This window comes from Mycteria americana, chromosome 8 (assembly GCF_035582795.1).
Source record: "Mycteria americana isolate JAX WOST 10 ecotype Jacksonville Zoo and Gardens chromosome 8, USCA_MyAme_1.0, whole genome shotgun sequence".
Lineage (NCBI taxonomy): Eukaryota > Metazoa > Chordata > Aves > Ciconiiformes > Ciconiidae > Mycteria > Mycteria americana.
Genome location: NC_134372.1, coordinates 32,828,595 through 32,846,449, shown reverse-complemented (window position 1 = coordinate 32,846,449; position 17,855 = coordinate 32,828,595).

Sequence of the window (17,855 nt, the reverse complement as noted above, 5' to 3'; positions counted from 1 at the left end):
GTCACTTTTTTTTCTCTGCAGATGGTTGTTCACACAAGGAGTCTGGCCTGCATAATTGTATCACTAATAAGCAGTAAGGCAATTAGTTGTGTAAGTGTGCTATAATCATTCTAACAGAAGAGATGACGAAGAGACAAAAAAAAGGAGGGGGGACAAAAAATGTCTTTTCTCAATTCATCAACTGACAGCCATAATTAGATATATATAATTGAAAATTCCACAGTAGGGGGGCCAGCTTATACAAATGAATTTTCTTTGCTTCTCTTACGCATTTTTTCCTTTTGCCTGAACATTCCCCCCAAGAAAAAGGCAGAAAATTTGTCATTCCAGGGGAGCGTATACTGTATGAACCGCAGGCTGCTCATTCAGAGCAATGATGTCAGAATAACATCTTTTCCCCCCCACTAAGAAATAGACAGCTTTGAACTGAGCCTTTATTAGCTGTTTTCAGCCAGTAGCAAATTAAAAAAAAAAAAAACAACAAAACCAACAACAACAAAAAACCAACACAAAAACCCACAACACAACAAAAAACCCCCAAAACCAACACAGCCTTGGATGATCTATATCAGTTTACAGAACATGAAATGTAAAACTCCGAGAGGAGAGGTCACCTTTTTTTTCCATTGACATGAAGACGGCTTGTTTTTGGTGCTGGGGGAAGAGTTCTGAGTTATAATAGAGCATTACATCATCAAGTATTATGGGAAGAAGGGGATTTCTTTTGAGCGAAGCCTGATTATCAAAGGCTATAATTAAATTTGGGCTAAAAATGCCCAAGTGCTTATGAGTTTGTGGAAACTATGCACAGAACAGCTTTCCATTGAATTAATCAGCTTGCAAGTTTTCATTATTCTGGAGCTTCTCTTTTTAAACTGTAAGCTCACAATCACAGCTTTTTTTTTTTCTTTTTTTATCAACAAACTCTCCTAAAATTTAATTGGACAAACCTTAACTGATTTTTTTTCCCTTAAAGAGAGAGAATGTTATGTTAAGGCTGGAGCTTGTTAATTAAGTTCTTTAAATGCCCCCAGCTGTGCAATAAATTTTCAAAGCTACACAACTGCATTTTTCTTAAACATTTGCTCCCTTGTTTTTCAGTTAAAATATTTTTGAAAAAAGAACAAACAACAACAACAGAAGATTTAAGAAAATTCCTATACATACGGATGATCCTGGCTGATGAAAATTGAAAGATTAGAAAATTGCAGCTGATTAGAATGTAACTGCACATTACAGGACTGTTTTCAAGGACTACAATTAATTAACTGCTTCTAAAATAATTTAGCACCTTTAAAAAAAAAAAAAATCTAAGAACGCTCTGTGTTAGATGTGCATAAGATAAAGTATTCTGTGTCGTTGTTCCACAACAAAATCCTTCTATCTAACATCAGTGAAAAGTTTACTGAAACATTACACAGAAACTTCCACAAATTCAAGGACCATATGCTTGGCAGGATAAGTCAACATAGTTCTATTATCTCAAAAAATATCAGCGGCCAGGGTTCAAATCTGAAGGCCTCACAATAAGAGTATGAAGATGGCATGAAAACATGTATCTTAACATCAGGTCATCTAAATATGTATTTTCATAATTTATTAGCTAGCTATATATGTCTGACTTCTTAATGTTAGATGTACCAAAATATTCAATACCAAATTCTCCTCTATTTTAAAAAAAGTCATTAAGTATATACCTGGCAAGAAAAATGTATTGAACATACTGACCATTATAGTCTTAACAGTTATCAGTAACAAACTTTTGGCACTTTTGGACAGCTCAGTAAGTTTGTTACTGAAGAACAGAAATAGTATAATATGATCCAAGGCATTAAAAATTAGTATCTTCTTACCTATCACATAACAAATCACTAATGGTCTGATGGGAGATCGTCATCTTCTTCCTGATGAAAAGAGCTGACCCTGGAGAACCCGAGTACTGACTTTTACTCATTTTAGTACCCTAATTCACTCCATGTTGTACAAATGTTCATTGTTCTAGAAGTCTGACACATCCCAACTTTGGCCTTTAAAAGGTTGAAGTATGCAAATGAAGACAGAAACCTTAAATACCAGTGGCAAAATGTGAGACAATTTGCCAGCTCTATAAAAGCTAAATATGCCACCAAAAATACTTTTGCCACCATATGTCACAGGTTAGGTTCCTGACTGCCAACTTTAACAGAATGTGACATTTCCAGACTGAGTAAAGTTTGAGACCTAGTGAGGCCAGTCCACCTCACTAAGTGGAGGATGTTCCTTCCTCCTTTTTTATTCACACAATGTGGTCAAAACTCTGCCTATGGTTACCTGTCTTGGGGAGCACGCAAATGGGTGAACTGATTTGAACTCACACAACCTCCCAACACGAAGATCTTGGTAGAGCAAGACGCGTAGGGTGAGTTTTTGCCTTCCTCTTTTAAGTTTGTAGTGTCAGGCCCAATCTACACCTAATAGATATTCAAGTTAACAGCTTTTGTTCTGGTATGCCTCAACACAAAATTTCACATTACCACCTTAGAGCCGCGGGTTGCACCAAAAACTTGGAATGAAAGCACTGAGCGCTTGATACCCCAATTAATGTTCTGTAGATCTGCTGGTGATTACTACCAGAAGCATCTTCGAGTGCTTTAAGCTGTTAGGAATTTTATGGCTGATCCCAAGACACTCTCATGGATCCTACTGACTGTGTGAATAGACCCACCATTATAAGACTACATTTCTCAACTTACAGTATATCTGTCACATTCCAGAAGAGCAAATGAATCCTCAGTTAAAATCTTTAGTTGTTTGTTCATTATTTCAAGCTGTTCCTTCAGCCCTTATATAGCTTATAAGAAGATAACATTTTTCATTAGCAAAAATACAATCAGACGTGCACAAAGGAATGAGACTTATTTTGGAAATGCCTTTTTGAAAACTGAAAAATAACTACTGCATTTTTCCTTTTGTTACAGCAGCTGTCTCAGGTGTTCTCTCTCTTGCACATAATATAACTGATCAGATATTCTGAAAATATATACTTAAGAAGTTAAATGAATGTGCATTCTACTGTATTATTTTTCTTAAAGAATTAAAGGTTTTATTTTATCTTAAAAGATTCTTGGCTGCATTTCCATGGTACACAATGACACATTTGGTTCTTTGTGTTTCTAACTAAGTAATGACATAGTTCCTCTAAACCATGAAAAATGTTGCGTTTGACCAAACAAGAAAGGATGAACTTCTGGGAAATTCTATTCACTGGATCTTGAATTAGTCCCAGAACACTGGGACGAATCCTTTCTCTCCTGCAGCCCCCTGCCAAACCTGGCTATAGCTGCAGTGGCACTGTATTGTTTCCTCCTTATTCATTGGGTACAGTAGTATCAACACAAACTGTACTCAACTGCTGAAAGCTTGATTCTCAAACATATGGATATGTTGAAAATTAAATTGCAGGGTTTATTTGAATTTATAGACAGCTCGGTGAATGTATTTTTGAGATACAGTCTCCGTCAAGGAGATAGATGTCACCTGCCATGAGGAACATGATTGTATAATGTTAAAATGCCACATTCTCTTTGTAGGTAATTCTATTCAATCGCTTCCTGCAAAGATTTGGGTAATGAACACTTGAGCATCTGTGGTGTGGGCTTTTTTTTTTTCCTTTTCCTACTCCCCCCTCCCCACTTCTCAGAATCTTGCTTTAGATTTGTATTTCTTTATTAAATATAAAACCGCCCAGATTCTTTTCCCAAGTCCCCTTTTGCATTATATTACTGTGGTGTTTCTACTCTTTTATTAAGATTCCTACACTTCTAAACAAGGAAAATGTTGCAGGACAGAGTAAAGAAGACACATATGAAATTACTGAATCTGTGAGGCAAATTATTCTCTAGAGTCAGTGAACACTGTGGGAACAGTTCAACACCCTTTCAGTTAAAGAGTTGCATTATCTTGTTTGTTTAGATTCAAAGATTTCCTTTTTCTTTTTAATCATCTAGTCAATTGTAATTGCCACCCCATTGTACAACTTAAATCCAAATAATCTTTCTCATATCTAACTCATTTTCTGAAGAATGGCATCTGGTCTGAAACACTAGATTATTTCATGAACAAACATAAGTAAACAGCTTGCAGGAAATAATTTAGTACACGCACCCCCTCACCCCACCCCCACCCCCCCCCGTAAATTTTTTTGTTGCTTTTACAAATTGTCTGATTATTTAAATTTTTAAAACACTTTGACAAATTTATTAAATTTGCACACAGTCTGTAATCTTCAACTAACTGTTATTTACTGTTTGGAATTTTATTTACTCAGATTAACAACTCACAAACAGAAGGCTAAACTAAATTCTGCTTGTCTTTGCTGTAAATTAAAAATGTTTCAAGCTGAAAATACAACCAATACATTTTTACTCATACCACAATCAAAAATAAATAAATATATCAAACATTTAAGTTCAACCAAAAGAAATACCAAATAAAAACCAAAACAATACAAGACAGCTGACATCCCTCTCTTCTCCAAGAGGCTCTCAGGTTAGATTAGAAAATGCTGGTATAGAATAATTACAAAGTACTGACAAACTGGAGTCTAAGATTACTCTACTTGATGTAGAGCTCAAAATAGAAAGAGGAAACTATTTGCAGTGCATTCACAGGAGACCATTTTCTTTCCAGGATTCTTTTACTTGCAGTAAGGTCTAAGAAAAGAAACCAAGGTCTTTTGAGAAGATCAAATAGCTCAAATCTTTGCTAAAAGATTGGAGTAAAGACATCTTTAAGAGGCTAGAGGTTTGATTTTGTGTGTGTATCTCTGATGGCAAAAGTATGTATATAGGATGCCTGGAAATCGACCTTTTTTTTTTTTTTTTTATTTTAAGAGTGGGGCATCAGTGGTATTCCCTCAAGAGACTGATGATATTTTGCTTGATAAATTATGAAGGCTCATTCTGTTTCCAAATCACCTTTCTAAATTTCTGACAGTAAATACAGCACAGTATCACTGAAACACACTTCATTTTTAAAAACAGAATGTTTTTGTACCAATCTATGACTTAAAAAGCTAAACTAAAAAAAAACCACCTTTACAGGTAACAATTACACAACATAGTGCAGCAGTAAGTACACAATTACCACAGTTACACTAATTTTTTCTGTCAGTAACTTTAGAGAAAGGAGGATCAGAAATTTTCTGTGATTGCAACCGTTACACTGCTGTAAAGGGTACCTTTGGTTTTAGCTTAATCTAAATAAACTGCCTATTACTTCCATCTACTTACTGTTGATTCACAAAGGAGAGATCTTTGCTATGGAGAGAAGATTTGAATCTTGCTCATGACAACAACAGAGGAAGAAATGAGGGTGTAGATATATTTCTGAGATACAATTAAAAAGTAACTTCTGTTTTAAACCTACACTAAAATATATTTTTGAAATAGCAAGTATTCACTTTTTAATACTAAATAGTTGTGCAATACCAAGCTGCCCTTGTAACCTTAAATTGACGCTCTTTTTATATATTAATTTCATGAGTGCATACTATTTTTCTCCCAAGCAATTAAGTGGAGGCAGCACAGTAAAGAATAACTGCTCCTTCCTAGTTTCTGAAAGCTTGATTTGGTCACACTACATACCTTTTACATAGGTGTTCAGGTTGAAACTCTTAAAAATAGATTAAATATTTCTCCTCTTCTCATTATTTAAAGCCTCTGAAATTACTGTCAATCTCTAACAATGCTCCCAGCTTTTGGATGGCAACAGAGCTGCAAACTAACAGTGAAATGCTGAAGTGATCAAGTCTCTTACAGAGCTGGCATAATAAATACAAAAATGAAACTCTTTCTTACCTCTACCCTCAACCCCCCAAGTCCTCAAATCTCTTCCAGAACTAAATAAAAACCAAAACAGTAGCAGGAGGGTAGTAGCCACCTATCAGAAGTGAAAATGGGAATCAACTAAAATATGTAGCACAAACTTCTATAATAGGCATTTTAAGAAGGGAAGTACATAAAAAAAAAAAAAAAAAATCACTTGACACAAAAAGCCTTCCAAGATTATGACAAGGTGATTCTAGCCCCAAAACATAATGATATTCCACAGTTTAGCATGTTTTTCATGCTAACACGTTAGCAGTGCCAGCGTCCACCAAAACTGAGAAACTGTAACAAAGCAGGAGGTCAGGCAATGCCATCTTTAGAAAGGAAGAAAATGGGCTGGGGAAATGTGATACAGGTAGGCACATCAGGAAACCTTCTTCCAGCCCACTGGTTAATTTTTACTAGCAAATCTCTTGAAAAGCACTGTACTGTATCAAAGGCCTTGATGTTTTTAAAACAAAGAATTTATGGGCACTAGAAGTGTAACCTACCTTCCTTTGTTCACTGAAATACATCATCATTTTGTGCCTTGTGGTAGCAAAAGTAATTTAGAGGATCCTGACAGAAATAATATATATATCATTAAATCTGTCCATTAATATACTCGTGGTATTATAAACATAGCGGTTTGTGGATGACAGAAACTAAAACCAACTCATTTGTTTGTGTCAGTATTAAAATGTAATACATTTTCTTTTCAGATTCAAGCCAAGTGAAGAGAGCTTTCTGAGCAGAAAGTTCTCTCTAAACAGGGCACAAGGAACTCAGAGATTAAAATGTAACCTTTGAACGTCACTTCCAATTTTCTTCAGCTCTTAGGTGTATTGAGAACAATGGTCTCAGCTCAGATCCAAGATCAGGTTGCTCACAAACAAACAATACTCATTATCATAAATAACGTTCCTATTTGCAAGGGAGTTATAAACTGTAAAACCAAGGCTTTTAGGGGCCTAGTCTGACATAATCAGACACTAGAATTATTGATATCTATTTCTTAAAAAGAAATCTAAGCTGATTTATCAGCGTGGTAAGACAGAAACGAATACTGAACTATGCAGAATCCATATAAACAATTCTTGAGCCTGTCTACCTGGACAGCTTAATACTGTATAAAGCCCACATTAGTAGCCTTCTACCCATACATCAAACATTACTGTCTATTTATGTACAGAAGAATGACAAGCATAGAGTTACAGGAAAAAAGTAACTTTAGCTACTAGACTGAACACGCACAATTTTGCCAAGTGGGCGCAAAGGAAGCTGATTATGGGACATCTCAAAATTTAAGCACCCCTGCAGGACTTTACCCTGAGACAGACCAGCATCATGCAAATGGTTGGTTACAAGTAGGACATGGTATATGAAGCTACCACTGATCTCCTGAGATGCAATATTCAAAGACTATTTTTACTATGTAGATATTTTTAGAATGTATTAACATATAATATCTACAATACATAGCAACCATAGCAGCAAAAAACTGTCAGGAGAGGAATCAAACACACTATATTATTCTAAAATTAATATAAACATATCTGGAAAAAGACTTCCATCACATCCTTGTAGAAATCACTGGTAAATTCTGTGTACTTTTTAAAACTTTCAGACTATTAAAAAAAAAAAAAATTACTAAGTCACAAACATGGTAAGCCCAGCAGTATATTCTCTCTAAGAATTCTACAGAAACCAATAATATAACATGCCTGGAAACATCAATTGATTTCACAATGGCTATACATATACTGCCTTCAATGTGGGAGCAGACTTCCCCATTTTTCTATCTCCTTTATTTTATGTCTCAAGGAATGTAATAGTCATAAATATCCTATAGGAAATTCCCAGTGTCTAAAAAATTGACTAGATATCTTCTTTCTATAGAATTCTTATTTGTGAGCATTTGTCACCTAACAGCAGAGTAGGGTACAGATCAAGAAGAAAAGCACTAGTGTTGTTTATAGATGTGTGAAGATGGTAACTTTGGTGCCTGAGACCTCTTATTTATTTAATGAAAGATCAATAAGCAAGCTTACAAGTTTGATTGTCACAGCTCTATCTACAGCAAGGAAAAGATGCAGCCGAACTAATTACCATCTTTAAAAAACCTAGAATGCCTCTGGGTTTGATTTTATACCTCTGGGTATAATTTACAAAAAAAGCTGATTCATATTCTACTACAGTAAAAAGAAAAAGTGGTCTTTTGAAAGATTCTAATGGTGGCACTGAATGTCTGAATTATCAGTTCTGAGAATAAACCACTTCTTTATTACACTCTACTCTATACTATACTCCTCACAAAGCTATACGACCCAGAATGATGTAAAAAAATTTTTTTGAGCCAACCTCTAAAAGAATTCAGGAACCTCAGGGTCAGATTTTCTAAATCATTCAACTTTCAAAATACTGATGTCTTCAAATATTTTTAGCAAATAATGAGAAAAAGGAACACAGAACTAATTTCCAGATCAGTGCCCAATCTTGCCTAGGGTTCGAAAATATCTCCTATTAGTCATATTCTTCCTTCTGAAAAGCAATGAAGTTCATCAACAGTTGAGAATCATTGGAAATACTTATGCATTTTAAAGCATCTTATACTTGAAGCATCAGAGTGCATGAATGAACTCAAAATGAAGCAAGATGATTGACTTGACCCACTGCTGCACCTCACTATTTCAATTTACTGAGGTTCACTTACCTATAAACCAAATGGTAGCTATGAGTAAGCTGCACAGCTAAGACACTGCTATAGCTTCCCATGCAACGCTAGGACATACAATGTGGCTCTAAGCCAGTATTTTGAACATCAGTCCATGTTACGGTACTTTATTTCATTAGCATAACTTCAGTTATCAGCTTGTTTTCACTGGACATGCTACACTTTTCTGGTGTCAAAAAATGGACATTATGACTTTTACCTAATTTTTAATACAAGACCAAAATCTAAACATCAGAAATACTACGTCAGAGCTGGAGTGCTTATGCCAGCAAATCTTTGAGAGCAGGTGTAAAGTTATGTCCTTATTATGTTCAATACAAGTAGTATCATTGGAAAGGAACAGAGGCGCAGGCGCTGACTAATGCAGGTGTTATGCCTTTACCAAGGTTACTAGCAAAGCATAGCGATACGCTAGCCAAACTGTTCAATGTGACAGGATTTGTGCTAACATCTCCTGCAGAGATCTGGGAGAACAGCTGATATGTAACACGAAGACAACTGCTGTGCTTTTCTTGCTTCTGCACATGCTCCAGCACAGGAATTTGCATGGCTGAAGAGATTAATTCAGACAGTAAGGAATCCCCCAGAAAACTCAGTAATAAATGTTCGACAGGCACTTTTCTCCCAAATAATTGTTCAACACACAGTTTACTATTTAAATATTTTGTGCCCACTGCAAAGAATGCTAATGAAGTTGTTGGTAGTGTTCTCATTTACGCTAGTAAAGTAAAAAAATCCAAAATATCTGGTGAGTTACCAGGTGCAACTTACTAGTGATAAAGGGACTTGCAAGTAAATGCTGATCAGCAGCAACAATTTTATGGGAAAACAGCTGCCAAAAGAAACAAGGCCCCACCCTGGTGTAACATGGCACAGGGCAGTTGAAACCTTTGCCCAACAATTTTTTTTCCCTGAAATGGTGTCACTAGCAGAGCTCACTAGAGTATGACCAACGCTGTTTGTGACTAGCGTCAAAGTATCACAGATGCTGCTTTGAACAGTGCCATAGAAAAATAATTGTTTCATGATTCCCATTTTTATTGTATGTGCGTGAATGCATGTACTAAAGAGCATGGATGCTTCCTGGATTGCAAGAGCCAGGTCATGTTCTTTTTCTGCCCAATTCAAAGCAGATATTTTCATCTCAGATCACCCTACCTCAAGCAGAGAAGAGACATGAACCCACCTTCTACATCCGAGGGCAATTCCTAAATTATTCCACGCTAAAAAGCATCAGACATTTTCTCTGTTCATCCTGTGCTTCATGAATACTTTGTTGAAACATGTATTCCAACAGAATGGCATGCTTCTGCTAATCTGAAATTCTAGCAAAATTGTTTTTGCTAGGTGTAATCATAAGTAAGTCTTAAAATCCAAGTTATCTTCCATTACATTTAGGAACAAAGAGGTGCTGAAGTGTTATCACAGTAATCTAAAATGAGCATAAAGTAAACTTTTAGAAGTTTATCTTCCTAATTAATTCTCCATCGATAACACCTCTATGTACTGCCCAGTTACTTATATTTGCAATTCAAAACTGGATTTTCTTTTTAAAGTATATCAAAGAAAAACAATATGAGCTGAATTAAAAATGTCTTTGGAACAACACAGAACATTGCAACTAATGTGCTGTTATTTGAATTCATCACCCTTTGGCAGTAGTAAATTATTTTTTGTAGTATGTTAAAGTGCAGTCAAAGTTTCCTTACCTGTGGGGTACTGAAATCTGTCTAAAATTCTCTTCTGATTCTATTTTGATTATTTTTTCTTTAGTTTTACATTTAGAAAGTTAGAATCAACTGTCAAAACCTCATCTGGATTAGCTGGATTCTCAGACTTTCGCTTAGAAGTTCCTGAAAGACCTACTTGAATAATAACAGCCCTCTCTATGAAGTATATGAAAAAACTCTCAAATTTACAGTACTCCTAATTAATATCTTGCAACAGATATGCTCAATAAATATAGATTTGATTCAACTGTGAGCGTTAACAAGATTACTATTCACAATTACCATCTTACAAAGATCTGATTTTCAAAAGAAAAAATGCATTTACTTCATATTTCCAAGACATTGACTCTTCCAATAATAGAGCTAGAACTCTGGGCTAGTAAGGAGAAGTATATTTAGCCCTATTTCTTTTCCCCTACACTCTATTTCTAGAGATCAGTTACCCGAAGAAGCAACCCAGCAAAAATTTAAATCAGGCAAAATGCAAAATGCAGAGCGGATACGCACTGATCTGAGCTGGCAGTTGAGGGCCAGTCAGCTTTGCTCCCAAGAAACTTATCTCAGTTCACATATCTTCTAACTGGTTAATAAGAACAGAGTTGTAAAAGGCATTATTACACAATACTCATATCTGGAATTATTGCACTTGTACGGTATGTTACTACAAGCCTCCCAGCGAATTAAGCTTGCCAAAATCAGAGTGGTTTATCTGGAAAGAGGATTCGCATTTCTATTAGCCTATAAACAAAGCATCAAGGTTACTTAGGAATAAATGTATAGTGTGCAGTTTCTCTTTTTGAACTCAGATTTGGTTTCAAACTGTATTCTTTACTATGCTTATATATATGTGTGTATAAACATATGCATACACACAAGTAATCCATAATATTTATAGTCACACCAAGAAAAAGTAGACCCTTAAACTGATTTCTGAAGTTATTTTGACATTTTATCAAAAGAATATGGCTGAAATTCTATTCTTACTGCAACGTAACACGCTCCAGCAGAGTCTTGATATGAGGCATCTTGATCTTTTTATTGTGTCTAATTTACAAAGCAAAAAATCTTTTTTGCCACTTCCCCTCCTCCAAAAAGGGGACTTTTTTCCCCTTGTGATCAATTTCATGCCATTTTCTTTAAACAGAGATCTCAAATTGTTAAACATTTTAACCACAGTATGTCCTGGTAATTCAATCCTTTGGATTTGCTTGGGTGTCCCAAAGTGTTTTGAGTTCAAACAGCAGAAGGAAACTGCAATGCTGGTCAGTCCCCTCTTAAATCTTCTTATGGATTTCATTTGCTGTGTGGCCTGAGAGAGGTCAAAAGGTTTTTGCACAGAAGTAGAATTTGAGAAATAATCACCTTATAGACCCACTAAATCAATCATAATTAATGCACTTGCCTAGTTCTGTCAGAGAATTGCTGCTAGAGGGCAAAATAAAGAGGCCCCTTCTAATACAATTTGAAAAGAGATCAGATCTGTCATTTCATCTAATAATTGAGCCAAATGAGAAAAGAGAAGGGTCAGAGTTCATCTGGTGACCTTATGTAAACCCAATAATACATAATTCATTTTCATTTTATGGAATTTATAAGATGCTGTAAACTGTCAGGATACAGACTCATCTGCTTTAGCTTTCACCAAAATCTTTCTGCTCATCACGCAACACACACTGAGCCGCCAAAACTTTTAAGTGGTATATTCTGGCAGAATAATCCAAAAGCCTTCAATAAGGACTGGTATTTAATTCATTCTTCCAAGCGTGTGAAGTTAATAAGTGAATAAATCACTCGCAGCTCTTTCTGAATGATATAAAACCTGTAATTTATTTACTGAGTGTTAAAAATACAGTTAAAACATGTTTTCATGCAAAATGGTTTCTTTTCTTTTTTATTATTGTTATAAAAGATTTATCTATCTCCTCTTTTTTTTTGTGAACATACGATATAAATACATATGCCCTCAGAATGGAATACTTCATTCCATCCCAAGTCTCAATTGACCATATTCAGTAGAACTCATTTCAGTTATTACCTACAAACCAAAAGTAATCTGAAGACATATTAAGGAAACATTTCTCAAGTAGGCAGGTTGCTTTTTTTTTTTTTAAATTAATGCTGAATATTAATTGAAAATATCAAAAGTGTTACCTTTCCAGCCTGCCTTACCCTTTTTAGTTTCTATGCTGAGCTACATTCCTTACTCAATCACACTGCCACAACCAAGTTAGGGCTCTATCTAAGGAATAAGGTGAATCGATGGTTTATGAGTTATTCCTCACTGCTTTGTCTCCTTTAATGTCAATACAACCAACATGTAGCAGAGCATCCGGGCATTCATGACAGAATTTCCTAAGGCAAGTCTAGGCTTCTGGGAGAAGAAATTTTTTTATTGAACCAGCCAACACATAACTGGGGGGGAAAATCACCAGGGATGCTTTTGACTAATACTTAACTTTGAAACAGAAGCAGCAAACTTTGAAAGAATATAAAAGGTGAGAATAAGTCTAAGTAGATATGTTAATCATAACAAAAGATACTACGATCCAGCACAAAACTTAGCTTAGTTATGTTCTTGGACCACCACAGCTACGACAACAGTAACATTATGAAAGAAACAAATTTATAAAGTACTTCTGATACTGGGTTTGTTTAGAGATGAGGGGGGTTTTATACTGCTTTTTATACCATTTGTGAAATACTCACGACTGCATATAGGAAAAAATAGTAAATAACTGGACCAAGATATAGGTACTGTAGGCTATATTGTCCACTACAAATCCTGCTGAATAGAAGCTTTATGGAAGAGACGGTGCTTGATGGTTCACTGGCTCGACACACTTAAGCTTCAAACTCCTGTCCCACATCGAACTGCTTTGTACAGCTGTGACTAAAAAGCTACCATGAAGGGCAACAGATGATTCTCCTTGACATAATGTATTTCTATGCTAACTATTTCCTAGACCTAGTAGAAGGTTGGGTTAGAAAGCACTGGGCAGAACTCATGCCATGTTCAGGAAAAATCATACAATGCTCTGACAGGTTCCTAGCTTATTCAGCCAGCGTAGTTTAGAGCTGTCTTAAATTATAACAAAGTCCGTTTTGGTATCTGGCCAGTCAGTGTAATGGAAGCACAAATTTGTCTTAAGTCCTTTTTCTTCTCAGCTGTACCAGGCTGAAGACTGAGCCTTTTTTCCCCTCTATAATACAACTCCACAGAGATCACTTTACTTTAACAATTAAGAAAGAAAAATAAAATTCCATACTAAAACTAACTATACCATATGGTGTCATGTTTCCAGTTAAATGGATAATATATGAAACAGCTACTCAACAGCAGCACTGGTAGCAACACTGCATTGCCCTTCTGTAGTATCAGAAATGCATGATTTTTGAACAGCTTTACGAAGGATCATATTCTATAATACTTATAGAGAGGAAAACGAAGGCACAGAAATAACAGGTTGTTTTACACCAAACACTGAAATTGAAACCAAATCTTGTGTTCTTTGTTATCTTATACCTTACCAATAATCTTCCCCTTATAACTTTGACCTCATATAGCAGGCCATAGAACATACGTTACTTGCTATTTAACGGCAAAAGTCAATTTATATACATAAAAACTGCAAGAAATATGTATGTCACTCTCAAGTTACCCTTTATCTATTTACCCTTTTTTAGTTTGAAATGACAACATCCTTGTATTTGTCATATTGTTTAAATCTGACCTCTGATCCTAAGGGTCATTGCACTCCCTGAGGTCATCTGCCCATCTGATTAACACATTCCATAATTTTGGAGGTGGCCAGTTTAGTGGTCTATCCCATTAATCATGGCAAAGGCACTAGAAGCAGCATGAAAAAAACACTAAGGTTATCAAATCCCCACAGGAGATTAGGAAGTTAGATAAGCACATGAGGTTTAACAAACAAAAAGTACATGGACAAATCAAAAGGCATTCAAGGCCTGAAACCTGACACAAGCAAAGCAGCATGAGAAAAACAAACATCAGAAACTTTTCCTCCCTCTCATTATTTTCTTCCTACATTTCATAAAGCTCTGATATTTCCACTTGAGGGTAAATATGCCTTCTAGGTCAGAGGATAGTGTGAAATTATTATCAATTTTAACACTATCCAAACTCACAGTACGATACAGAACTAAGTTTGATACAACTCAGATGAGAGGAGTCACCAGCATGGGATACCACCTGCAGAATAGCATCAAACAACCATCAGTTGGAAATTATGGTTGTTGAAACTCAGTCAGCTTGTGAGTTAGTTGATAAGGGGAAAAAAACTTATTTCTCATGATGGGTTTTTTAATATTGTCTATTATACAGTAAATAAAAATATTTATATAGGCAAAAATAAATTGGAAACAGCCTCATATAATAGGACATGATGCTGAGAATAAATAAAGCTTTGGATCCTGCCACTTTGCTAGCTAGGAAAGCTGCTTCAACATTTTCAACTCTTCCCTGGTCTTCCCTTCACGTATTTTTAGAGAGCAAGAACGGGGACCTGCTTACTGTATGTTCAGTTGATAACAGAATGAGGTTTTGCTTGATATCTTGAATGAATATAGTGGCTGAGTTTGAAAAGAGACTGTGGCAACTCTCTCACATGGTTGGTTTTTCTTTGCATTTATTAGTCTGATATAAAAATGAAATTCCCATCCTAATGACAGTTCCCAGCACAGTCAGTTTCAATCTTGGAATTTCTATTTTAAATTAAACACTCAGTTTATTGAAATGTATTCATTTCGTATGAGGAATTCTATTCCCAATAAAAATAATTATTTTTTCAAATTTCCCATTAAATGAATTTTCAGAAATATCTGGTTTCTAATCAAACATATACTGGTGTTCTCTTTTCAGAGAGCAGTAATGGATACTTTCATTGTATAGATTTATCATTACTTTTCTGTTATATATCTTTGTAGGAGTAATGTGTATTATAGAATACTACTATTGGCACATTATATCTGAATATGTCATCTGACATACATTAAAATGCATTATATTATGCAATGTTAGCCTATCATAATGCTACTGCTAGTGAAATGTTACAGTATGACAGTAAATAGATTACAATGTGTTAGATTTAATCTATTTTGAAAATCTATTTATTTAGCAGTGATTGAACTACCTTATCAACATTTTTAGATCAAGAGCACCTTTTTTTCTTCCACAGTGAAATAATTTCTCATTTTCATATCCATTATGCATCATAACTTTGGCTTGTTGTGAAATTTAAAACTCAACAGAGTAACAAAAAAATTGAAATAAATTTTTCATAGTGTAAGAAATTATTTCTGAAAAGAAAATATTTAGGTTTTGTCTTTTTCATATTTAAGGGTATAAAATTAATATAATGTTTGAAGAAATGAGTTTGTGGAAACAGCTTTCGCTAACAGAAAAATACTGTCTTGAGATTCACTAGCTTTAGTTATTACTATGGTGGAAATAAGCATGGGATAGTATGTATTCCAAACAAAATAACACTATTTCCACAGGAAAACAATTTTTTTACTTCACAATATGGACTGATCTTCACATTTTACAAAGTGTAAAATTTTATAATTTTATAAAAGGCATTTTAATTTCTATTAAAAAAGCATTTTGAAAGTGACATTTTCTAGAAATGCCTTCACAATTAATAGAAAGTAAAAATAACCATGAAGAAGTAAAGCCACTTGTACAAAAGTGCTTGCTTAACATCCAAGAGAAGAGCACAGATCTCCTGTTCACAACATTCTGCCAAATCCAGTCGTACACAGTTATCAGAATTTTCAAATTATAAAAAACAGCCAAGATGTGCAGGAAAGAGAAACTACTGCTTGCCCACAGCTGTATAAGAATCAATATGACTGGTTTTGGCAATAACTTGTTCAAGCTGAAGAAGCTGCAGCAGAGTTAACGGTTATCTGACAGTTCAAACACACCCCTTTCCCTGTGCTGTAAATCTGCCCTAAATGAACAAACGTCAGGCAGGACAGCAAGGTCCCAGAGTAACGGTATTTCAACCCAAAGGTAACTAACAGATTGAAGAAAAAAAACAAAACAAAACCCCAAATCCCCAAAACTTCAAAACCCAAAGCCAGAACTGTAGTCACTCATCTCTTCATTGCTATTTAGCACATTGATAAGTCTCACCTTCTTTCCCCACCTCTTAATCCATTCTGATTGAATGCTAATGAGTACAAGGCTTACATTAACAAAAAGACGACCTAACTTTGTGTCCTCAGTTTTGAATGTATAATCATTTGCACTCAAAAAAATACAATTGGTGTATGAAAACAAGAACTTATCAGATCAGCTGGAAGTCCAACAGAAAAAAAATTCCATCTAGTTTCTTTATCATTTCAAAGTACTGTTCTTCAAAACATGCTAGTACACTGACCAAAGCTCGTATGAAACACAACCCCCAATCTGTGGCTAAACATTTAATTGAAGTTTACAAAGAGGTTTAGGATCTGGGTCACATGACAGACAGAAGAACTGTAGATAAACCACCATAGATATAAGCAACAGCAAATAGTTCCATTTCTCTTACAAGATTAGGAGGAGAGTTAAGCTGCTTGAAAGTATGCTTGCAAACTTTATCTGACATGGGAGGAGGGGGCAGTCACAAGCAGGATTCTTTCGAGGATGCCAATATTCTTCAGCCTGTTCTGAAATACCTTCTTTGCTCCCCCCGTGCCGAACAGAGTCGGCTACGACTGCCTTACAAAAGACACTTTCTTTTCCCTACTTGCAACCAAGTGCAAGAGGGAAATTAAAAACAAGCTACTCCTAACCTCTCTGTCCACCTAATGGCAGACCACAGCACTAAATCACAGAATCACAGAATAGTGGGAAATAAGCAGGATCTGCGCTGTACCTTAGGTGCAAGGCAACACACAGTATGAAGAGCCTTTACTTTCCTATCTGAGCAGGTAAGACAAAGACACAGTCCAGTTCTACTTGAACATCTGTGTGCACCGAAAATCTCTTAGTAGACGGACATTTCTGGGATCAGACAAATGATCAATGCAGACTTGACTGCCAGGATTTCAAGTAGCTCACTTTATTCTTGATACTGCCTTCTGTGCTGTTTTCTAGTAATTCATATTGAATTTGCGAGTTCTGTTCTGCAAATCACAGTGAAAAGGCACAAGCCACTTCTCACAGTCAGATGCACACATTTCCTGGGGTTGTTGTCTACATGAAATATATAATCATTATACTATCTTTAAGCACTTTGATCATGTTTCAAAGTATAAAATCTATTAGGACCACAAATTTATAGTTCTCTGTGTGCTTCAGAGAAGTACATTGTTACGGCTATTATAAATAAAATGCATGGATAAATACAAAACAACCACGATTTCGCCACTTACTCTACCAAATTTGTGCACTCATTTCCTTGGCTTGGGTCTGAAGTTGTTGGGATGAATAGGACATACTGGTTGGGAAAAGCGAATCAACCCGTGCTGAATTAGTCCTGAAGCAATTACAGAACTAGAACACTGCTCCCTTACACTGCTTCGTGTTATTGT